Consider the following 25,466-nt stretch of genomic DNA (forward strand, 5'->3'; position numbering starts at 1 on the left):
AGAAATGCCAAGGAGACTAGCCAGATGTCAGAGAATTTACTAACAGTCACACATACAATAAAATTTCAGTAAAAAAATGGCATGACAATTTAGAATATTTTTCCTTACACCACAGCAAATTTCCAGACTTGTGTGACTATTTTAATATATAAGCTGGATTTGCGAACTCCTTTTCATGGATGAAATAACGGAGTCTAAAAATGAACTCTATATTTCACCAAAAATTGAGGTTGCATAAACCTGCATTTGTTTTGAAACCACATTTTTTCATGTGCAAACTGGGTTTTTTGGCTTGTTTTCACATTTTGGGGAAGTAAGAAGTACAAAAACTGTCTAAGTTGGAATTTTCTTGTTCACAGGTGGAATTAGCATTCTCAATGCCTTCTTCATTAACAAAATACCAGCCCACATAATTATATTATTTGCTGGAGTTAAACACTGTGAATAGAGAAGCTAACAACAGTTTGGCTTTAAATATTAAAACCCGTTTATAATACCCATATATAATACCCATTATTATACTGATCATGAGATGGAATAGTAAGTTATCTTGAATGTAGCGTGACGTTTCACGGAAATACTACTTTGTACTCCAATAGAACTTTAGGTGCTGATCCTACCAACTATTAAGAATTCAGAGGTGAAATCCTGACCCCACTGAAATCCATGGCAAAGCTCACATTATTTAAATTAGATGGAGGAAGGCAAGATTTCACCCTATGTATTTGCAGGACTGGGGTCTTTATTAGGAAGCTTTCAAATTGCTTTGCAAAGATTAATCAAGCCATACAAACGTCAACAACACTGTGAGATAAGCATTACTGGCCCCATTTTTAAAAACAATTAGACTGAGTCAACAGGGAAAGCTGAGTGACTTGTCCAACATGTCACTGGGAATTAGAGCACAGCAAGAAATAGAATCTAACATTTCTGGTTCCCTGATGTGCTCAAAACAGCTGTGACATTAGACCACTAGAAACTGCAGCTAATGACTGCTGCATAGTATCCAGAGGTCCCAATGGGATTAACTTTATGCACACAAACACTGATACAAAGAAATGGTTCTTTGCCACAAAGATCTTAAAACCTAAATGTCTGACAATGACCTTATGGTTTCATTTCCATTTGTTTCTTGTCCAGCCTGCATGAACAAATACTTCAGAACTTTCTGGTGATGTAGTTGGCCAAGATGTCAAATTAAAGAAAGAAAAAAGCTACATCTGCACTACAGTGCTCATCTGAAAGGAGATCTTCTGGAAGACATACTCTGGAAGATCATCTTTTGAAAGAGCACGTCCACACACAAAAAGTGGATTGCTCTTTCGATCCGCTCTTTCAAAAGTCTGATCTGCTCTTTAGAAAGAGAGCGGTCACACAGCCCTGGCTGCTCTTTTGAAAGAATGGAGCAGGAAATGCTGCAGCTGGGGTCGCCTGGCTGCCAAGCTCTTCCGGGGGCCTGGCCAGCCACTCCCTTAAAGCGCCCCTCCAAAACACCCCTCCCTGCACACACAGAGGCCTGCCAAGCTGACCAAAGCAAAGCAGAGCCACTGCACCATCGCACAGCCAAATTGATTCCCAGCAGCACCCAGAGCTGGACATAATGGATGCCGTGGTTGGCCTGCTGGCCACCGTGGTCGTGGCCGCCCTCCACTTCCTTCAGTGGGCAAGCCTCACCGCTGGTGCTGGGGAGCCCTTCTCCCCATGACCCTGCTGGTGCCCCACCGCTGGATACCCCAGCACCTCTGGAACAATCCCAGGAGCTCCTGCTGGTGGGAGTGGCTTGTGATGGGGTAGTGGAATGACTCCAGATGGCTGCAGAACTTCAAGATGACCAAGCAGACCTTCCTGAAGCTCTGCAACTGGCTCACCCCTGTCCTCAGACATCAGGACACCTAGATGTGGCCCACTCTTCCCCTCTTTTAGCAGGTTGCCATCACCATATGGAAGCTGGCCACCCTGGACAGCTACCACTCCATGGGGCACCAGTTCTGGGTGGGCAAGGCAACCATTGGAGCTGTCCTCATGGAGGTAAGGCGTGCCCTCGTCAGGCACCAACCACAGGTAAGGTGGGAAAGGGCCAGGAGGGAGCATGGGGGAGGGGGTCAGGCGCACACCATCACGCCCTCATGAGTGCATATGCCCTCCATCCCATGCAGGTCATCCGGGCCATCAACGTCATGCTGCGTCAGAGGGTTGACCACATGGGGGATCCAGATGTCACCATTTATTTGCCATGGTCGGCTTCCCAAACTGCTTCTGCGCCCTGGACGGGACCCATATCTCTATCTGTGCTCTGGAACACAGTGTGGGCCAGTACATAAACTGAAAAGGCTACCATTTGGTCGTGCTGTAGGCCATGGTAAACTCCACAGAACAGTTCATGGGCGTATATGTGGGCTGGTCAAGCCGGACACACAATGCACTTGTGTTTCAGAACTACAGTCTCTGCTGGCACATGGAGGCAGGAACCTACATCTCCCCCATGGAAGCTCCCAATCACTGATGTCACCATGCCTCTGTGCACGGTGGCAGATACCACCTATCCTATGCAGCCCTGGCTAATTCAGCCCTACAGTGGCCATCCAGACCCCACCCAGGAGCTGTTTAATACTAGGCTCAGCCAGGCCAGCAGTGCAGTAGAGCACGTGTTCAGGTGCCTGAAGGGCCATTTCAGGTGCCTCCGAATGCACCAGGAGGTTGGCCTGTAGAATATCCCCCAGGTGGTAAGTGCCTGCTGTGCTCTCCACAACGTGATGGAGAGCAAGAGTGAGGCATTTGTCCAGGAGTGGGCAGCTGAGTCTGGCCCTGGCTATGAACAGCCAGCCACTGCCCTGAGTTTTCAGGGCCACCAGGACAGGGTATGCATTAGGAAGGCCTTCCGCAAGAGCTGTCCTCGCAAGGCCCCAGTGATCCTCTCACAGGCACCCCCCACAGGTAGCCTCACATTTACACCTCTCACCATGAGCACAGAACAAGGGGATAGTTGACCCAAAAAAAAACCTGTTTACCCAAAAATATGAACTGTGTGAAAAATACAAACAGTACACTTAAATATGTACAGTAGGGAACAGGGGCTAACTACGTATATTGGGGGGCTAGGGAAGGGGGGCACCTCAACCTGGAGAGGGGGCATTAGTCCAGGGTGAAGGTGGAGGACTGTGAGCCCTGTCGGCCCTGGGATTCCCTCTTACCCCAGGTTTGGCGTACCCACCAGGGCTGGGATGGAGCAGGAAGCACGGGGAGGTAGGGCCATGGGAGGGCTTTGGCAGGCTCAGGCTTGGAGGCGGGGAGAAGGAGCAGCTGGTAGGGGCAGCAGCCGGTCAGGTGCTCCTGAAGGATGATCATTATGTCCCTCAGGTTTCCCATGAGTTCTGCCCAGGCTTTCTGCCACCAGGCCAGGTCTGCCTCCTCGACCCAGAGACGCCACTCAGCCACCTCTATTTGGAGGCACATGGCAGCAGTGTAGATGGTGGCGTCTGCCACAAGCCTCTGGGTGCTCCACTCCTGTTATGGTGCTGGTGCAGGGGGTGCCTGGGCCTTCTCCTCTGCCTACAGTGGGTTGTCCGGCATGATGGATGGGATGGGCTCACCTGACCCTTTGACAGCATAGCTGTATGAATGGAAGGAAGGAGATGGATGGCACATCGGGCCTGCACCACTGTGCCAAGAGCCATGCCCCTCACCCATGGGCAGTGGCCCCCCACCCTCCCGTCCAATGGTATGGCAGTTGTGGCGGATCACAGGTACTCAGGGATCCCCGCCGTAGTCTGGCCCTGGTCCCAGCTGCACATGCAGCTCGCAGTGCTGTCCACAGGACTGAGTGCTGAGTGTAGCCAGAGGCTATTACAAAGTGCAAGGTGCTGCACACATTGGGGTTGTGTCTGGGCTAGGGCCGCTAGCCATAGTGGAGGCCTGCTGGCAGCTGTGGCAGGTGCCACTGTCCCATGATGCGGGGTGTGTGCCCTGCCAGATACTTAACAGAAGGTTCCTCACCGTGTTCCAATAACACCCGGCTGGCTGTCACCCAGCTGGTCGACCATGATGGGAGGTCAATAACATGGTCCCTGTTGTCACTGGACCCATCAGAGGGCAGCTCCTGCTCAGTGCCTAGCAGGGTGGTACAGCCATGAGGTCCTGGCTCTGCCTCCATCTCAGCCTCCACCTTATGGTGTGGTTCATTCACTGTGGCGTCTAGGGCAGTGGGTGGTGGCATGGTGTCCCGGGGCCCCAGGAGGCTCTGAGACTCTCAGTAGTAGGGGCAGTTGGCAAGTCCTGTCCCTGACTGGCCAGCTGCATCCCAGGCCTGTGCATACCCCTGCCGGAGTGCCTTTACTTTGTGGCAGACCTGCTCCTGCGTCCAGGTGGGGTGTACCCAGGCAGCAGTCCAGTGGTGAGATGGGAGAAGGTGGCCGCATTCCTCCGCTTCCTGCTTGTCTCCTGGAGGACCTCCTTGTCTCTCCATAGGCCAAGGAGGTCCTGGAGCTCCAGCTCCAACTGGGGAGGGGGGCCCATTTTTTGGGCAGTTGGGCAAGCTCCTGCAAGCCCTGTGAGGGCTTTGGAGGGGACCCCTAGGGTTTGTATGGGGGCTGGCTGGTGGTCATGGTGGCTGGACCAGCTGCAGGTGGTGGCCGTGAGAGCGTACAGCTCTGAGCCTGTGGCTTTGCTACCAGCACACACACAGCTTCCTGCCATGAGATTTCTGGGTCCCTGTGTCTTTAAACACAGCTGTGCACAGGGAACATATAGCTCTGCTCATGCTGCCCAGGGCATCCATGCACGCCAGCTGGCTGGTGCCATGGAGGACTCCTTTTCCAAAAGAAGAGCCTATGGAGTGTCTACACGTTTTCTTCTGAAAAACTCTTTTGGAAGAAGGTGCTGTTCCTGATCCAGAATTGGAGGAGCACTTTTGAAAAAGTGCTGTGTCCTTTCGATTTACTTTCAAAAGAATGCATTGTGTGTGTAGATCCTCTGCCAGCTCTTTTGAAAGGGCCGTGGCTATCGATTTATCTTTTGAAAGACCTTGCTAGTGTAGACATGGTTTAAGACACAGACAAATAATTTGGCAATATGTACAACATTTCATTGCATTAGATTCACCAGTTTCAGAACACAAATGTCTAAAGGTTCAACATTAAGGCACCAGCTTCCAAGGAGCTGACAGAAAGCTTGAAGCTCATAGAGTTGGCTTCAGTAATGATATAAAAAATCTGCAACAATACAGGAGAGTTTCAGTGGAATCCTAAGCAAAATCAAACTGTCAAATTATGCTAAAATTGGCAAAAGCCAACTAGCCTGACCATAAAATAATACGAAAGGTTATTTTCCTTAAAGAGAACTAATGGGGATAGCATTGAATAAATCTTAATTCCAAATTGCTCTCAAAAGCAGATAAGAATTGTACAGCAGTTGAGGCTGTGACCCTTTAGAGAACTGACAGAAGGGCTAAGGAAACAGGCATGGGTCACATACAAATAAGTAAATATATGGAGATACGCATCTCATAAAACTGGAAGGGACCTCAGGAGGTCATTGAGTCCAGTCCTCTGCCCTGTTGGCAAGACCAAGCACCATCCCATTTTTTTCCTTAATCTATTTGCCCCAGATCCCTAAAGAGCCGCCTCAGTGATTGAATTCACAACCCTGGATTTAGCAGGCCAATGTTCAAACCACTGAACTATCCCTCCCACACTGTACTGGTTAGAGAATTCTAAGGAATTACTCAAAAAAATCTTAAATTTTGCAATTGGCAAATACCCTGTAATACTGTACACAACAGGTTCCTTAGCAGGCTGCTTAACACCACACTACAATTGCCTTCCACTTGCGAAACAGGATTACCATATTAACAGCTATTTTGGGAATCTTAGCCTCTGTATCCTTTGTCTTGTGAAGGTGGCTACACCACTGCAGTCATCTAAGTATCTCTGGAGTGCTATAAGATTGATATTAAACATGCAAAGTAAACTATTGCTAAACACACATACACACAATCATATACATATATATATATATATATATATATATATATATATATATATACACACACATACATATATATATATATATATATATATATACACATACATACACACACACACACACACAAAATGTCATATTTATGTCAGTACACAGGCGGTCCTGTTATGTCTCCCTGCTTAATGCTGTTTCACATTTACGTCGCTGCTGAAAAGCTGAACTATTCCGCTTTATGTCATTACATTCCCTGTTCTTATGTCCCCCGTCCTCATGCTTACCTAATTCATATTTTGCACCAGCGAGGACTTGAAACAAGCTGGAGTGCCTCTCTGACATGTCTCCCTCAGGCCCTCAGTCAGGAACAATGCGTATTGCCAGTGCTAGTGGAGTTAGTGAATGTAAACGTAGCTGCAACAGCATGGCTCTGGACATAAAATTGGACAGTAAAAAAGGTGAATGTTCTGTCACTATTGCTCGCCATCTTGAACTGACAACCAATGACAGTACATGCTATTATCAAGAACGTTGAGGACACTGTGACTAAAGCAAAGCATGTGTCAAAGTATTCCTCTGTAAAGACTGCGCAGCAAAAAATGCTAAAATGGGAAAAACGGAATGGATGCTGGCTATACAGCTGGCGAATTCACAATACATACAACACCACAATTGGTCCAGCCCTCATTCAGGAGAGGATATAAAAACTGATGAAAAAGAACTGAGGAGAAACTTATACTGAAAGCTAAGGATTGTTTCACTGATTCCAGAAAAAGTATGGATTTTAAAATGTGCAAGTGCAGGGACAGGCAGCTAGTGCTGACACGTGGGCAACTGAAGCATTTTCTGAAACAAAGTGACTGATGAAGGCAGCTACAAACCTCGCCAAGTTTTTAATGCAAATAGGACAGGTCTGTACTAGAAATGAATGCCATCTAAAACCTATATGCCTTTTAAAAAAAAAATTGCTCCAGGCTTGAAGGCCTCTAAAGATAGCCTAACTCTGCTGGTAGGGGGCAATGCTAAAGATGACAAGAAGCTCAAGTCATTACTTGTCTAGCAAAGTGAAAACCCACAAGTTATTAAAACAAAAAACAAAAACCAACAAAAAAACTTATGTGAAATCTCGGCTTCCTGTCATATGGAAATCAGACTAAGGCCTGGATAACAAGACAAATTTTCCATGACTGGTTAGTCAAATATTTTGTCCCTGAAATTAAAAAGGATTGCCAGGAACAAAACTTGTCATTTTAGGATTCTTCTGATTCTGAATAATGCTAGTGTCCAGGACCTGGATTACGAAGCCCTCTGTTTAAATATCAAAGTTCTTCAATGTCACTTCAGACTACATCAATCACACAACCAATGGACTAGGGGGTTATTACGTCCTTCAGGGTATGTTATTTGTGGAGCACTTTTCAAGCACTCATCCAAGAAAGTGGCAGTGAGGGAAAACCCACAGTCCAGGAATTTTGGAAAAAATTTAACATGATGCACACCATGATCATCAACTTGTGCCACCTGGGAAGAAGTCTCAATTTGCATGGTGAACAGTGTTTGGGGGGCAAGGGGGAGTTTATCCTGAGGCGGTGAAAGACTCCACAGTGTTTGAAGAAACTTCCATTCATTCTGACATACGCAATTAGCAAGGGAGGCTGGCTTTGATGAAGTTGAAGAGGATGTGGAAGAATTATTGGAATTGTCTTCTTCGTCTCTTGCTAATGAGCATATTGCCGAATTAGACAAAGAAGCCTTCCACAAAGAAAGTATGGACAAAGAAGACAAAGATGAACAGAAGCATGAAAGAAAGGATCTCCCAACTTCTACCCTTCAGCATATGCTTGAACTGGCTGAGGAGCTCATTGACATTTTTAAGGCAAATGATCATCTTGTTGATCATTCTGCAAAGACGGCATGGGCCATAAATGATGACTTGGCATGGCACAGAGAAAGTTACGATGCCACACTTCAACCTAGTAAGCAAACAAAGCTGGACTCTTTCTTTAAAAAGAAAGCAATGGAACCCAAACTTAGTGATGCTGAGATGGCATCTTCATGCTCTGCCTAAGTTTGATTTTTTTTTTAAACTGTTGTTTAAAAATGCTAAATCATGGTTTTCCATTTAAAGTGTTGTTTAAAATGTTAACAAAAATGGACTTTATTCCCAACAACTGTCACTGGGCTTAAAAGCTGCACAAATCACATAACCCTGAGGAGCATCCACAATCTTGTTTACTTCAGTGGTAGTTATGGGTGCTGAGCATCTCTAAAAATCAAGCTATAAATGATTCAACTAATTAACCTACTTATGTGCACAAAGCAAACAGAGTCTGACTTATGTTAAATCTGATTACAGTTATGCTATTTCCCCTTTCAGAAGCACAAAGAAGTAACTTTAGGGACTTGATTTTCTTAGCTATTTAAACTTGAGTTTGACTAAGGGCACTGTCCAAAACAATATTTTGATTAGCTAGATGTATCATTTTGGCAACGTTTCTCCTACACATTGCGAGAGAGATCCAATTGGCTAAGGGGATTTTTTGGGGAGGAGCAGAAAGGAAAGGCAGCAGTATTTCCTGTAAGCTGTGTGCTTGTGTGGCTGCTCAGAAGAGATTTAAATGCTGCCCAGCTGATTAGCGGTGTGCTCACAGCTTGGTTTCTTCTACCAGTGGTGGAAATTCACACATCTCCATGTACATAAAATTTATTCCACACATGGATGGACAAAGATCTGCACATGGATGGAAAAGGTTAGAGGGAATATAGAAAGTGAATATTTCTTCGGGCCACAAAGCAGCTGTAGAACTGTTCCAAAGAAGTTGCTGTAGCCCGTTGACTGAAGTGTGCTCTGCTGGGCAGCGGTGGGCAATAACTCGCCCACAGGCCAGACATGGCTCCCCAGGGTAGGCCCTGGTAGGCTGCTACCACTGTATTTACCTGTGCCTCTGCAGCTACTGGTGTTTGCAATGCCTGTTGGCCACAGATTGCCATTCCCAGCCAATGGGAGCTGCAGGAAGCAGTGTCCAGGTCTGCACCACTTCCCGCAGCTCCCATTGGCCAGGAATGGCAATACACAATCAATGGAAGTAATAAGTGCCCATACCCATGGATGCACAGGTAAATAAAACAGTGGCAGCCCATGAGGGTCTAACCCTTGCAAACCACCTCTGTCTTATTGCCTGCTTTCATACTCCTGTAGGGGTAAGAAGGAAGGTAAGAAGGAAGGCAGGTACTACACGACAGTCACAGATGCCCCGGCTCAACCATTCCTTCAGCCTGCTTCTTCCCCAACCCTCCTCCACCAACTATACATAATCTTACAAGGAGCTACGCAACAAGCATGGGCTGTATGTCTCTCATCAGGAACTCTGCAGTCACTGATTTGTGCAAACTCTAACCTGTGCATTGCTTCCCTCCTTGAAAAATAAAAACACTATCTTAATATTAAAATCACAGAAAAAAGCTGTAGATGAAGGTAAGGCAGGTAGATACAGGGAACAGAGAGGGCCGGTCACAGGAGGATCAAATCACAATTTTACATTCACCTCTCCCTAGCCCAAAGTGTCAAGCTGACCTTTCAGAAGCAGTTTTGCACATATCCAGTCACTTTGAATTCATTTCCTGTTGGCACCACTAAACCAGACTGAATTTTGTTTTTACAATACAAGATAAGATAAAAGTGGCTGTTGAACCATAAACTACTGATGGAGGAGCAGCTGAGAGCTAAGCCTTTAACGATACCATAGAGGAGGAAAGTTCCAACTAGTTTAGGGAATGTTAAAAAGAGAAACAAAGGTATCAAAAATAGCTATTTCCTCAAACGTACCTAAACAAGGCAAATAAGGCATATTGCTTCCAGCTGTACTGAAGAGGGAACATTTCTATTTATTCATTATTGGAATTTCTAGCTCATTACACAAATATTGGTCAAAATTTGGGGCAATACAGCAGAGGAAGGTCACAACAGATACATATGCACAGTGCTTATAAGCACACCAAATTCACTAGAGATGTAAGCAGATGCACTTCCAACGAATTCAGAGGCTTACCAGATGTGAATATGGCATAATGCTTGTAAAACTGACTACATGCCACAGAGGATATCTTTGGAAATGTGAGCAGTTCCATATACAATTACTTTGGTGCAATGGATTTCTAATTTTAATTTTTATCCATCAATAGTGCATGACCAGCTACTTGTGCCTTGTTAATGCATCTTCACAACGACTTCGACCTTCCTGGTTTATCAAAGGCTTTGGCAGACATCTCCTGTGGTTGAACTTCATTGTTTGTAGGTTTTGATTTACAAGACTGCTTAGGGAGGACTGTCCTTTGAAGAACAGGCTATTATGGCTATCAAATCAGATACTGTTCGGTGTTTTTATTATGATTCTTCATAGTGGTTCTTAAAACACAAAAGTAGTTAAACAGGACCAAGTAAAGGGAAAATTATTTAGGCCTTTTGAATGCAATGTGCGTGAATGGTAACAAAAAAAAGTTACTGTGCAGTAGAGGGAAACAAAATAAATCTCATATATTTGTGAAATTTAATATTACAAAAGATATTGGTAAGCAGATCTCATAGATTAATAGATTAATTAGTTGATCATTCCGAAAGTCATCCAGATAAAAAATTAGACTGTCATCCCATTCATTTCCCTAAATAGGCCTTTTGTGCTTAGGATATACTAAAAAATAAAATTACAGAAGACCCTGGATAGTTAAATGGATTGATAATCCATTACCAATTACTTTCTCTGTGACGTGCTTCCTGTGTGACCTTGCACAAGGTGCTTAAGGTACATTTTCTTTCTAGAGTTAGCCCAGGTCCTTAATCAGATATTTTTCCTATCTCCCCTCTCACCCACACACAAAATCCCTCACCACCCCATTAAGCAGTACTTTAAACACAAGGTTACTGGTAAGTCTGGGAATGCAGGTTGGAGGCTGAGTTCCACTTTCACTCAGGCTATGTCTACACTATGAGATAAATTTAATTTTATTAAAATCCAATTTGTAATGCTGGGTTTTATAAACTCGGATTTAAGTACCCTCACCTCTCCACAAAGTTGAGTTAGTGCTGCCAGACTAAACTCCCAAACATTGACTGTTGCAGCAGCGCTTTGTGTGAACCTATCCCTCAGCTCCATAGCACCCTGGGGTTTTTTTCTAGTGCAGTATGGGGGAAAAAATGCCCTGCAAGTGGTGAGACTTCCCCCTGGCGACAGGCAGCCCCCCCAAAACCTTTGCTGCAGGGGGGAGACTTCCCCCCAGTGACAGTCAACCCCTGAAATCTTTGCTGCAGGGTGGGGGTGCAGGTGCATGACACTGTGGGACACTGTGAGACTCCTCTGGAGGCCAATAGAACTGGCTTAAATGGGAGCCGTTTCCACACTAAGATTAATCCAAACGCTTAAATTCCTACTTCCCATTAATCCCTCTCAGGTTGTCAGTGTAAGAATATGCACAGTATCACCCCCTACATTGGAAAAAAATGGTATTTGATGGGTGAACAGTCAAAATTTAAAATTGAGCTAAGTGTCTCAGATTCAAACTTATGCTGTAGTGTAGACATAGCCTCAGACTTGTTTTATGCAGTGAGTATTCAGGCTAAATCACTTTAGTGCTAACAGTCTTTCACTGCCTTCCTACAACTCCACAAACTACTCAGAAAGAAGGTTCTCCCACACTTCACTTGGAAAGACACTCAGAGCAGATCAGCTTATCACAACATCCTGCGCTATGCTGTCCAAAGTCCTAGCAACATATACAGTGGTGCAATGTACTCGTGAGAACACAGAATCTTAGACCAGGCTTTGCAGCATGGTTGGTTAATTCCATGTTAGGTTAGCCTAGATGCTGATCACCCAGCTCAACTCTCCAGCAAAGATACGTCCATAATCTTGCCGAACCAGTTTCCCATCTGAAAAATGAAGAGGACAGCACTCTACTGTTCAGAGGTATGTTTTGAGGATATATTAAAAGAGACTGTGGGATGCTCATATACGATGGTGACAGGGAGTGTGTAGGAGAATAAAGAGCCATATCCCTCTAAGCACTTGTTTAATATTCAATCCATGAGACTAGTATCTGCAAATTATTACCAAACAATAAATTTAGAGTGGCCTCTCTGAAATAATATGAAGATTGCTGTTCAGTTTGAGTAACTTAAAGTCTCAGGGAAGAAACCTTACAGTCTCAGGAGAGAAACCAACAACTTAAGAGGCGAGCTCACCACATTACATTCACATTTTCCGGGCAACCCAGGAAATTCTGAATTTGTCTACTCTTCCTGTTCTGTAGAGAGGTAAAGTTGATCAATCTGCAGGCTCTCCATACCACATCTTTTTTGCATACTACATTAATAGAAAAAAAATTTAATCTCCTCCTGCCCTGTCTGTGGTAAAGGAAGCCTCTTCATTTGTCAAAAAGAACAAACCCTGTACTTGGGGTTCAAACACTTGCCATGAGGCCTGGCTTCTCTATAAGCAAATGCTTCAAAATATGTCCTGACTGATGGGTATGGCAAGACACCTCACCATCTGAAATCTGCAAAAATTCAGGCTATACTAAGTGGGTGTAGGGAGGGTGGCGTGGAGTGAGGAATATGCTGCTGCTTTGCACAGAAACAGTAAAATTTGCTCAGCACAGCAATGCTTTGCACATGTGGTAATGTACACTGGGCCAGGGCATAAATATACTCTATAGATGACTGGTCGCTTTCCTTTCATCCTCTGTGCAACTGCATCACAGAACAGTAAGATTTCACTCACAATGGGGAGCATAAACATATAATGAAATAAATGACATAAAATTAAGTAATTCCACTATGATTTTTACAAAAGATGATATGAAGCCTACCTCAACTTTTATGTGTAGTTTTAGTCTAAAAAGTGTTGTACAAATAACCTCAGAGGGTCCCACAACACTACCAATTTCACAAGTGATCAGTTTACAAATTCAAAGATTATTTTTCTAACTGGCAGCCCTGTAAATTCAACTTGGAATTTGAAAGGCAAGTTCTTTCCTCCTCACACACAACCCTCAGCTGTCGATGTTTGGCAGGAAAAATTAAGCCATCAGTGACCCCTGTGCTACTCAGTGCTACAAAAGGGTACAACTGTAGCATACTGTGAGATTGCACAGGTATAACTGACTAGCCCTGTAATTGAAACTCAGTACTCCAGAAGGAAGAGAATCCTCACCTCTGCATGAATAACAAATCAGTAAAAACCTGCTTGGCCACTAAACCTAGCCTGCATGACTGAATACTTATTTGGTGCAGGTACATGAGTGAAAAATGGAGCTTACTGTTAACTGGAGGTTCTTTGACATGTGTGGTTCCTAGCAGTATTCCTGAGTATGCACCTGAGTTTGGCAGTACGTCAAAGCAGTGTCCTTTGAGCCACAATCCATGCATGCACAGTAGCTCTCCAATTAAGGCACAAGACACCGATCATCCAAGGTAGGCACTGATCTTGTGTGCAGCACAGTCTGCTTTCTTCAAGGTGTTGAGAAAAGATGGCTAAAGGACTACGGAAGTGATTTTTTCTTTTTTTCCTCCCATACTGTGCTGTATTTTAATTTCCCCTACAGACAGCCTTGTACATGGAGTACAAGCCAAAAAAGTTAGTCAAGGGCCTTAACCAGTATGAGTCAGCAAGCCATATGGACCTTGAAAAGTTCACCACAGGTTAAGGTAGACAGCTCACACCTACACGGTTCAGGGTTAAGGCAGAACGCCATACTACATAAATTAGACACAGGAAGCTAGCATAAATGGTAGTGACGTAGAGGTTATAAGGATGGGGTATCTGTCCAGTCCAAAAAGCAGACCGGCCATAGTCAGGAGAAGTTGCGGGGTGACACTACTACATTAAAATAATACACAGGAAGAAAGGAGGGCATGGGTATTCTGTTAAGGGCCTCAATTCACATAAGGTAAGAAAAATTGGAGCTCTGTTGCGGAAAACCCAACCCACATTGGTTGAATGGTCAGAATTGGCCAAGGTTTTCTAGAGGCAGACTCTCATATCCCCAGGAGACACAATGCTTGGGCACAGAGTCTATTTTCGGGAAATACAACCTTTGTTAATCTGCCTCTCCTCCATTCCATAGGCCTTCTACCTTGAAGAGCAGAGGGTCCACAATGATTCAATTGAGGCAACACATGGTTTTTGCCAAAAAAGAAATGGGTGCCACAAGCAGGGACTTACCTATTACTATGGCACCAGACAATGCATTTCCTCAAAGCAAAGGGGAGACAGCAACTCAACTGATTAGTAGGAACAGATGCAGACAGGGAGTCAGTCACTCTCAGTCCTGGAGGCTGAGTCCAACTCTCTTCAGGTCTTGGGTTCCTCAGTAAATGCCTGGCCTTTGGGGCTCTCACTCAAAGATGACAACCCTTGAATACTGCTTAATCCAATCACTATTTTTTGAGAGACAGGCTGACTGGGCCAACATGACTTGAAGACTAGCATGGTGATTATCTATTGTTTGACCACACTGTCAGCCTAGACAGGGTGTTTGAAGGTGGGGTCCCATCTGGCAACTAAAAGTACAAAAAGCAACTGCATGCTTTCTAAAGTGAGCCTCTCTGTTGGAAAAGCGCTTATTTTGACAAAGCCTTGGCCTATTTCATCTCCTGCAGTCTAAACATTGAGAACTTTCCTAGTGGGTGATCAGAGAAACCACTTTCCTGTCAACTGCATGATACTTACATGTCTGGGGGTGGGGAACATGGGAGGCATACAACTCAAGCAATTAAAGCAGGCTGTTGGACGTATTCCAGCAACTGAAACTAAATTGGAGTTCTGGCATTTCCTATCTCACTGGAAGGTGCCTTGGGAGATCACTGAGTCCAGTCCCCTACACTCACAGCAGGTCCTATCACCCTCACTGACAGATCTTCTTTTACCTTATCTACCCCAGAACCCTAAATGGCCCCTTCTAAGATTGAGCTCACAAGCCTGGGTTTAGCAGGCCATTGCTCAAACCACTGACCTATCCCTCCCCCCAAAGGGGTTGCTCTGATTATCATCACCAGAAAGGCCCAATGCTCCAGCACATAGCAGGCATGAAGAAGTTGATACATGAAGGAATCACAACCATTGAGCAGCACTACACGTTATTCCTGCAAAGTGGTGGCTTGCCAAACTTTGTTAGTGTCCCCTTCCAGCAATGGTAGCAGCCTATTATCTTCACCATCCAGATCAGAAATGTATTATTTGAAAAGTTAGCACAGTATTCTGAAGTTAAATTCCCCAACATTTTTTAAAGTTTAATAAGGTTTCACCCTAATGGCCTGAATGGAACTTTTACTTAGGCATCAGTGAGAATGACCTTCAACAATTATTTTGAGCAACTTAATTCAGATACTGGTGACCACTGAATTTGGACGAGGGGTTTCCTAAGCACATAATCTTCGCATTTTTCTTCTGGATTATTTGCTATTTTATGTCTATTGTCCTTTCAAGTATAGTTCACAACTGGGGATGCAAAATCCTGTTTAATGAGTTAACCTGTTAAATGCTAGGTTTAACAGGGGGAGGAGGGCCCTGAGGCCATTCCAGCCTGACTGAGCTGAATCAGGCCCCCTGCCATAGACAGGGGCTGCTCCACCCAGGTTGGAGCACCCATGGTGTATCAGGGCCGAGACTGCTGTAGCTCAACTGGAGCATCCTTGCCCACAACACTGCTGTAGGTGGGGAGGTACTCCAGTGCAGATGGAGCAGTCCCCATCTGCAGCAACCTGGCTCAAGCATGCTGTGGGCTCTCCAGCCAAGCCAGAGCAGCCCATCCACATGCTAGAGGGCTTAGCTGCTTGAGGCCACCATGGGCTGGGGCACTCCAGCTGGGCTACAGCAGTCTCAGTCTCAGACATGCCACACATGGGGGAGCTCCAGCCGAGTGGAAGCAGCCACTGTCCACAGCAAGGGAGGGACTCCAGCCTCGCTCAACTACAGTGGTTTCCGCCGCTGCCTTATCCACTACTCAGGGCCACCCTGGTCATGCTGGAGCACACCCCCACCTCCTCCACAGGGCTAAAACAACACCCTGGCCGCAGCAGGCAGGGGGCTGCTCCAGCCCCTACAAGTTAACTGTAACCAGCAAGCCTCAGCTGTTTAGAGTGAGGCTTACTGGCTTACCATTAACAGCCCTATTCACAACCTTATTCATTCACCCCCTTTTCAGACACAAAACTATCAGAAAATTGGTCTGAAGCACATAGAATCTTTAACATTTTAGAAGCTGAGATACCTTGGCATTATGGAGTGTTCTTCTGCGAGGTTTCCTGCCCACCAAGCTACACTCCGAGCAGCCGACTGAATGCTTCATTGTTGCAGTGCCTCACACATTCCATTCCAACAGTATCTTTTTAGTCAGGATGCATTTATGACCCAAACCCTGACCGAAGTTTCACCATATGTGTGATAGGCACACTGGCCTTCAATTAGTTCCTCTACGTCACAAGGGACTTAGTGGCAATTCTATTTCATCTGATGTAAATGGGAGACCACTCAGTCCTCCAGGTTAGCTTCTCTTAAGGCTGAGCAGAGAGTTTTTTAAACAGAGAAGGGGTGGGGACAAAAGGCCATTTCTTCCACATGTAACTAGAGCTAGGTCTTTATTCACTGACCCTCTTCACAATACCCTGGATAAGATTTTAAAAGTGCCTACCTCCCATTTTCAGAAAAAGGCTTGAGACTGGATCTACATAGCTATTTAGGAACCTAAATTTCTACCAGTAGGTGTATACATAGCTGCGTAAACCCTGCTGCTCCTTCACCCCACACCTCCCACAGAGCTGAACAGCTGCTTGGAGCCCTAGCACGAGGTAAAGCAACAAGCAACACTTTCAAATCAGGCATTCTCCTTTCTCTGTCAAAGTTTCAGGTGCTCTCATGGCACGCCTGCTGGATCGTGCCTTGTACAAGAGGAAGTGGCCCAAAATATCCAGTAACCCAAATTTTGACCTGCCCTCGGACTCTGGGAGACTGAGTTGAATTCCCCTTGAAGTCAGGTTTCCCACTTCCTAGATAAGCATTAGGCCACTGGATAGTTGCAGGGGAGAAGGTCATCTAAATCCCTCCTGTTGACATTTTACAGTTCCAGAAGTGTTAGCTATGGTGGGAGTACAGCACCACATTACAGGCCATCTCCAAGCAAGATTAAATGGCACTATGGTACAAGCGCCTGCAAGCATTGTACACTAACACTCTAATCCCTCTCTTCACCAGCTCCCTACTAGCACCAGTGAAGAGTAAAACTGCTAGTGCAAATATAGCATTGGGGTTTAGACCATTACCACAACTGGGCAAAAGCTCAAAAGGGGTCTAGATTTTTACTTACTATTTTTTAAAACTAGGAAAAAGAGTACCAAATATTCTTCACCGGGGCCAAGATGACTTAACTTTGAGAAATGCTGCCATAATGGCATACACAAACATATTGACACTCCTGAATGGAACCCATTTAGTGCATAATTCCCAGTAGAATGGACAAAGACCACCCCATTGTAATTTTCTTTCCACAACTAAGATGCCCAAGCTCATTCACCATAATAACAGAGGTCTCTAGGTGTTGTGATGGTGTTTAACTTCCATACAGACAACCATACACTGCAGACTAACTCAGGATTTAACTTCTTTCAGAGTTAGGGGACATGCCCTTTGGGGTTTCTGGCTGAATGTATGCAAATGTTATGTACCCTGGAACTTACTTTTGATCTGCAATTGAGTATTTTGGAGAGTGAAGATAAGACCATACTTGTCTCAGCTAACACCTGAGCTCCCCCAGACAGAGACCAATGACAGTCTTTATGGCCAAAGGATCGCCATAGTTCACCCCAAACAATAACCATCCTGACTGAGTCTAGGGAAATATGGTATTTGTGAAGGTCTTTTCACTTCACTTGTCACTGCAATAGATCCTTAAACACTCTTGCTTTTCACTATTCTTAGGACACATACATACACAAAACCTACAAGAGAGAATGAAGGAGGTAAAGCAGCAGTGATGAAGTTCAATTAGCCACAGGAAATAATTTCACCTCATCTTGTTTTTACATCCCTCAGCCATATTTTCTTTGATTTCATCAGAATTTCCAGGAAGTCTCTACCAAAAGAACTATTTGGGGATAGGGCACAGCCTGTGAAAGGAACTTCACTTCTATGGTAGATTTAGAAAGCACACAAAGTCTTTGTCTTTCAGCTGAGTTGATCTCATGAAAGTCCAGATCTGTTGGGAAGTTATAAATCTTGTTGGAAACACTTCAGTTTGAAAAATCAAGGTACCAGCTCAAAATGGGCTTTTAAGAAACAGGTTTAATAATCTAACTTTTAAAGAAGGGAGAGAAAAAGAGCACAAGTTTGCTCTTAGGCAGCTATGGAACCACCCAAAGACTCTGGAATTTGAACTCCTTTTAATGTGAGTATATCTGTAGATACTAAATATAGTATGTACAGACTCTATTCTAGGACAACATGCAGGGTTCCTGATTAATGCTGGATAAACTAACAGTATTTTTGACACCACTGACCATGAGATATTGATGAGTCAGCCACAGGCCATGGCAGAAACAGTGAAGAGTTAAACTCAAGTAGCTCGTGATACTTCCCGAACTCTACAATGCACACATTAGTATTAAACAGTTGTACATCAGTACCAGGCACCCACAAAGGCATAGGATTTCATTGTTTCTAATTTGTCACTGGTCCTTGGACTATTTCAAGGTGTAGAACCAAGGGATCACACTGCAACCTGTTCCAATATTTACATTGTCCAGTCTTCTAAAATTTGCTTTTCCTTACAGCTGAAGGATGCCATGCCTTCTGCTAACCTAGATCTCAAGACTAGGCCAGCTAAAACAGAGTTTATAATGATGAGCTAGAGAGATGTACCCTTCATCTAGGGCAAACTACAACAATTCCCTCAAGTATGGACTTAAGGTCAAGTTTTCGAGTAGGTTCCTCATGATGCCAATATATCCAGTTGAGTTTGTCTTCCTTACTGGTAGCTGGGAAAGGGCTATCTTCTCACCACCAGAGTTCATCTTCTTTCTTAAGAATTAATGGCATATCCTGCATGAAAGACATGGCATGTCATAGCATGTGTCAGGTATCTGTTCGAGTGTGATCCAAAGCGGTGTTTTTTGGTTTACAAAGTCCTGCATAGTTCTGGTCCTGCTTATATGAAACACAAGTGTCCCTGTATGCACCAGCCAAAACTGAAAACACAGGGAAAACTTTTGAATGGTCCCAGTAATGTAACTATTTGGTAGGGAGTTCCTTAGCTCCAGAACTGGCTTATTACAGCACTTCGAAGTTAAATGTTGACACTATTTATCACATTTCCTTTCAAGATAAAACTTTATTTCTTCCCCCTACCTAGATGCTAACAAGGAAAAATAGGAATTGTTTTTTAAAACATGGACTATAGGCAGAAAACTTCATCTGATTTCTTCACTGGATTTCAGAGACTATGTTATCATCCCAATTAAAGCAGTTTTTGCATTCAGATTAATAGTCTTGAAGTTGAAATTTTAAAACACAACAAAGACAATATTCACAGTAAATTTATGCAAATAGCATACATAACGCACTATTAAATGTTCCTAACCTATGCTATACAACATAGCAAAGTCATGTTAACCTTTCCCCCCCATCTCCTGATCCATGTGCATTTAAGTTGTTAATCGTAACAAGTTTGAATCAAATCTCTCAGAAGACAAAGAAAAGTATCTGCTAAATCATGAATATGTCGTCTGTCAAAACGACTAAGTATACATTATAAATACAAGGAACATCTTCAGAACTGGACACCGGACAGGAAAGGGAAGCCTTGTGGGAGGGAAAGGGTTTAACAAGCCTGTGGCAAACCAGCATCATTGCATGAATGCACTGGTGCAGTTAAGTGATTCTGCACATATCCACACTAAACTCTGTTTAACCGGTATTCAATCCACTGTATTTCTCAATTAACCTGCACCAGGTGCTGTTTCTTCTTCCTGGTGGCTGTGCTGCTTGCAGCCACTTCCCCTTCTTACTTTTCTCCCACCCATTAGTCACACAGGAATAAGAGGATTTACTTCAAATCCAGCCACTGCCCAGGGAGCGGTGCTTGCCAGGCAACCCCTGTGATGGTGCATCCCTGAACCGGTAGCCCAGGACAAGGCAGTACAGCTGAGAGGAGGACTGCATAAGCTGGGCAGGGTGGGCTGCTCCTGCTAGTGTAAGGCCCTGGAGACACCCACAAATGCCCCACAGCACATGGCTGACAACCAGCTGAAGCTGGAGCCAGCAATGTCATCTCCTCTGGGGAAGGGAAGAGCACCACCATTCAGGGCAGGAACGACAGGAGTAGGAGCAGCTTGGTGAGGCTGGGTTGCTGGTGAAGGGCAGCCTGGTTATGGCAGCTGGCAGGAGGAGCAGCTGCTAGCTGTCTACAAGACACAGAAAGAGGAGCTGAGCAAGATCACCATGCTGCAGCAGGAGTGGGACAAGAGCCCCTGTTTCTCAGTCAACTAAAAAGTAACACGAGACGGGAAAAAAAAAGACAAGCAGGATAGGATTTTGTTCTGTGCTTACGTGGTGGTGGATGTTGGCCAAAAACTCAGCAGAGTAGTTAGGAAGGACACTGTCTTAACACAGAGACAATATACAGGAAAGGACGGAGGCAACACAGAAAAGAAAGTGTTATGGACTGGAAAAAGAAGAGGAAGATATTATTCGGCATACACACAGCTTCCTATATTTCCCCACACTTTCAGCAAAGAAAACCTGTCATAGCTTCCAGGCACAGGAGACACCCCATCGAGGAATATTTTGATGACATTTGTTCCCTGGGCTATAAGGAAAATGTGTGAACTGCAAACAATGTGAGAAGATAGCACAGAACCTAACTGTAAGAAAGAAACATCATAAGGAAAGCTGCTTATTGGGAGAAAATTGTATGGATGATGATGTGAATATGGCTAAGTGGAACAACCGCTTAGTAACTTAAATAATTCACTTTGCAATACATCATTCTTCAAGACTCACTGTACTGCATGTTAGTCTGTATTCCAACAAAACAAACACCAGTCATGTAGCACTTTAAAAGCCAACAAAACGATTAGGTGATGAGCTTTCATGGGGTCTGTCCCACAACAGCTCATCACCTAACGATCATTGTTAGTCTTTAAAGTGCTACATGACTTTTGTTTTTTAAATGTGATTTTATAACTAAATACCCAAGCTGTTTGCTGCTTGTTGCTGGACAAAAAGTTTAGCTTAGCTAATCCTTATGGCTTTTTAAATTAGTTAACTAGGGTTAGAATGTGTCACTCAAGTATATAATACAGAAAGCTGCACTAGGAGAAATTTAGAGCAGGAAGTTGCGGCTGAGTGTCATTTTCTTACTTTATATTACAAAAGCAAACATGCCCCTTATTTTGGAACATCATAGCCAAAGATCATAATAGCGATGCCATAAGTCTATTCCTTTTTTATTTCAGCTTTTCCAAGGGATCCCCATTCTGTACTTATCTTCTCAAAAAACAGAAATGCCAGCAAGTTCAATGGGGCTTACTCCAAATTAAGTGCACTCTGAGCAGTCAGTCTCAGCTTTTTTTGTAACTTGATTTAAACCAGTGATTTCTGTGTGATTTAAATTGAAATCAGTTATTTAAATTGCCTTGATTTAAATCAATCCAACTTAAATACATAATACCCAAATAAATCTGTTAGCCTGTAATTCCTGTAACAGGATTCCGGGTTGTTTTTGGAAACACAGACTAATATAGCTACTCCCCAATACTGGACAACAGATGTAATATTTTCTACATTGCAGTGTGTCCAGACTGATGTTAATAGTCTAATTATGTGCATGGGTCAGACCGAGCTATCACAGGTGTATGCTTATTACCTTTTTAGTGGTCCAATAAAACTTCTGCATAATTTAAGTTCTAGAGTTGCAGGAGGAAAAAAAAAAGCCGTAAGTGTAATCTTTTGCATTTCAACCCAAGAGAAAGGCAAATGACGTGCAGTGTTTAAAAACTAATCTCTCCACCAAAGAATGTGTACTAATTTTCTAGGGCTGTCAAATAACACAAAGCAGAATTAATGTGTTAAAAAAATTAATGTGTGTTAACCACAGATGCCGGGAAACCAGCATGAGCTGCTCCAGAGACGGTTTGCAGGGGTTGGCAACCCTTAGGCATCTCGTACACATAGTGCCCAGGACCAGATCCACCAGATCCCCTGACAGGAGAGGGAGGCGTGACCTCCGGTCTCAAGGGGGTTGGCCCTGCACTGTGGTATGCACAGCCACATGCTCTATGTACGCATGCACTGAGGTTAGTTACCAGAAATGAGTGTATTCTGATGGCAGCAGCAAAAGCAAAATGGCCTGATCACCTGCTTCTTGGAGTCTCTGCATCATTCTTCACTCATACTGGTCTCACCCCCTTCCTCTGCCATTATGAAAAATGTGCCAGGCTTCCTGAAGGAGAGTCACAGCTCAGGGCTGAGCCAGGCTGCCACGTGGCACTGCCTAGAGCAGTTTCACACTAACGAGTGAGAGGACTGGGGAGAAGGACTGGGTTGGCAGCTCCCTCGTGCAGGGCTCTTTCCCTTCCTCTGGTGGCCACCTGGAGCACAGGTTGCGCTTTGCTCTGGCACTGGGTGGCCTAAGCACTTTGAATGCTGCTGCTACAAGCTGTTGCTGGGGCTCTGCTCCACACCGCCACGACGCACTCGCTCCTGCTGAGACACCCCTGGGGTGGGGCACAAATCCTGCATCTTCATGCAAAGAGACCACCCCAAACTACTAGGGTTCGGAGTGGATAGTATTCTTATTGTTTAAAAGCACTATCAACATTTTTAATCACTCAGCACCCCTATAATATTCATATTGTAACAAACACTACACACCAACACTGGAATTCCCATTTCACTGGCTCAGTACAGCAACTTTCAATTTTTGGAATTAATTCTTCCAGATTTGGTCTCTTCCCAAAAGTTTGACAACATAAAATCTTTCAATTCCTGCTCCTGTGGAAGTAAGCTTATAAAAAAAATCTGGTCCTCCTCATGTTGTATTAAGGCTGGACAGCATGTGGTCACCAATAATTACACAAACAGTCATCTTTTGCACCTATGGATTCCCATGGCTTTCCCAACAACTACAAATTTTAATAGGAAGGGGGAAAGGGGAGAGAAAATGAGGGAAGTTGTCAGAGAAACCGAGGTTGCACAAACGACTTCAAATGGATCCTGATTAAAAATTCTATTGGTGCGAGTACTAGGAAAAAAGTCCAGTTTACTCAACTGGAGCAGGGCAGTTTCTGCAGAGGCAAAAAGGCTTCGAAAGTGTGTGGCTACATTTTACGGTAGTAATCACAGGTGGCTCCCATTGACATCATTAGCTGCATGTTTTCAAAACCTCTCAAATGAAGACTTTTTTTCATTTGCAGATATGAACAAAAAGAGCAGATCTGCTGGAGAGCGCACACTCACATCACTTCATATCAGAACACGCATAAAATGAATTAGGTTCTAGATCCAGAACCTGAAGTCTATGATGTTTTCTTTATAAATTAGCAGAATGTTTACTCAAAGTAATAGTGATCCTAACAACATAATTTTATATGGTTAAACTTTATCCTTTGTGTTTAAGTAGAACATTAAAGTGCAGTTACTCCTTTTCTCACAATCCAGGTTATATGCTTATGAAATTGTGACTAACGTTACACCTGAGTCATTCCAACAGAAAGTACTCGTTCCAACTCCTTCCAAGAAATAAAGGAGTCACTGAAGATTGCAGCATGCCTCACTTCAGTTTTCTAAGTGTACACAAAAATAATTACATTACATACCTGCACATGTTGTTCTTCTGAAGGTGTATGAGAAAGATCCATTCACTTTGGTTTACGGATCTCAAGCTTTTGGCTTACAGTAGCCAGGAATAATCTGTTTAAAATCCTCACCAAAGAGCAATAACAGGTCTCTCATACAAACAGACCAGTGCCCTATTTGGTTCCTTAGTACTGAGGCACCTTTAAGCAGATTAGTACAAGCATCCCAGCCTGGACCAGTTGGTGGAGGAATGTGAACCTATTTAAAATTACACTAAGGTATGTTTCCTAAAGGCTATTCTCAAGCCACCATGTTAAAGGTCAGCTGTGTGATTCTACAGATAATGGCAGAACTAAATTTATACAGCTAAAGTTGAACTGCAAAGAAGTAAAATTGAGGATGGGGGCTACCTTACTGGTAATGTGTTTCACCTTCAACATAACAATTCTAATATTTTACAATGATAATCACAGAAATCCCTGGTTTTTAGAGAAGAACAAGGAGTATGGTATATCTAAGCTACAGTCATGGGTGTGAATGTAGCTCAAATAGACATACTTAAACTAGTTTTAATCCAGATAATTTGAGTACCGGATCAGTGAAGCTAAAACAGCACATACTACACAAATCCACAAAGAACCTGCAATAATTACTTAAGCAGCTGGCATGCACTGAAGTATGCACTGTCATGGTTCCATTCTTCCAGTACCCCAGTCAGCCTGTTATTAAAACTGTCTGTCCAGTCAGCTCTAATCCATGCTCCTGGACTACAGTATAACTATAACCTTCAGAGGGCATGATGACTTGCAAGAGCTCTCAAGGGATGACTGCACCAAAGCCAGGGTTGAAACCCCAGCCCATCCTTCCACTCTGAAATTTGCTTCTTTTTTTTCCAAATTAAATATTAAAAATATCAAAACGTCTTTTTGCTGGTCGAGGAGGAGGAAATCAAAAAAGCTGAAGCCTAGTCATATACATTTGCAGTTATCAATTGAGGATTTTATATTCTTAAAAACCCACTTTATACCTGAGGAACTTGGTCATTTTAATATGCTTATTGTCTCATGTCTGAACCAATACTGAATTTATAAACTGTTTATCAATAAACAAATGATTAAATAGATTTTATAAGCATATTACAGATAACAGGAAAATGTGCTAGATTTTTAATACATAATGGTAAACCTATTGCTGTTAGAGTCTAACTGAATAGCCCTGTATGACATTGATAGGCAACCGTGAACAGTGAGTAGCACAAAGGAGTCTGCAGACCACTGGGGTTTGACCTGTGGCTTGCAGTCCCCCATCTGCCCCTCCCCCCCATTCACTGGGGCACCATACTTCCTACTCCTCCATCTCCCTCCCAGAGCTTGAACAGTGAAGAGCCCTGGGAGGGAGTGGGAGAAGGGGGAACAGAGTGAATGAGGCAATTCACAGAGCTCTGAAAGTGCTGGGAAGGAGAGGCAGGAATAGGAAATGCCGAGCTCCAGTGCACGAGAGGTGCATGGGGGATGAGGGACGACAGGGGATGTGCAGGCCTCATGTGGAGCTACAGGGGGCCACATGCAGCCTGCAAGTTCCCCACCACTGCTTTATGAGCGGAATGCAAATGAGTGAGATTGGAAATGCAGATGAGGCGCGGATTTCTCTCTCTCA

General features: G+C 44.1%; 1 protein-coding gene across 1 annotated transcript in view; it reads right to left on the reverse strand.

Moving 5' to 3' along the window:
• RPRD1A (regulation of nuclear pre-mRNA domain containing 1A) overlaps positions 1–25,466 on the reverse strand; it is a 58,468-nt gene that overhangs the window by 5,745 nt on the left and 27,257 nt on the right. The window lies entirely within an intron of this gene.

The sequence above is a fragment of the Carettochelys insculpta genome, chromosome 2 (genome assembly GCF_033958435.1).
Source record: "Carettochelys insculpta isolate YL-2023 chromosome 2, ASM3395843v1, whole genome shotgun sequence".
NCBI classification, from domain to species: domain Eukaryota; kingdom Metazoa; phylum Chordata; order Testudines; family Carettochelyidae; genus Carettochelys; species Carettochelys insculpta.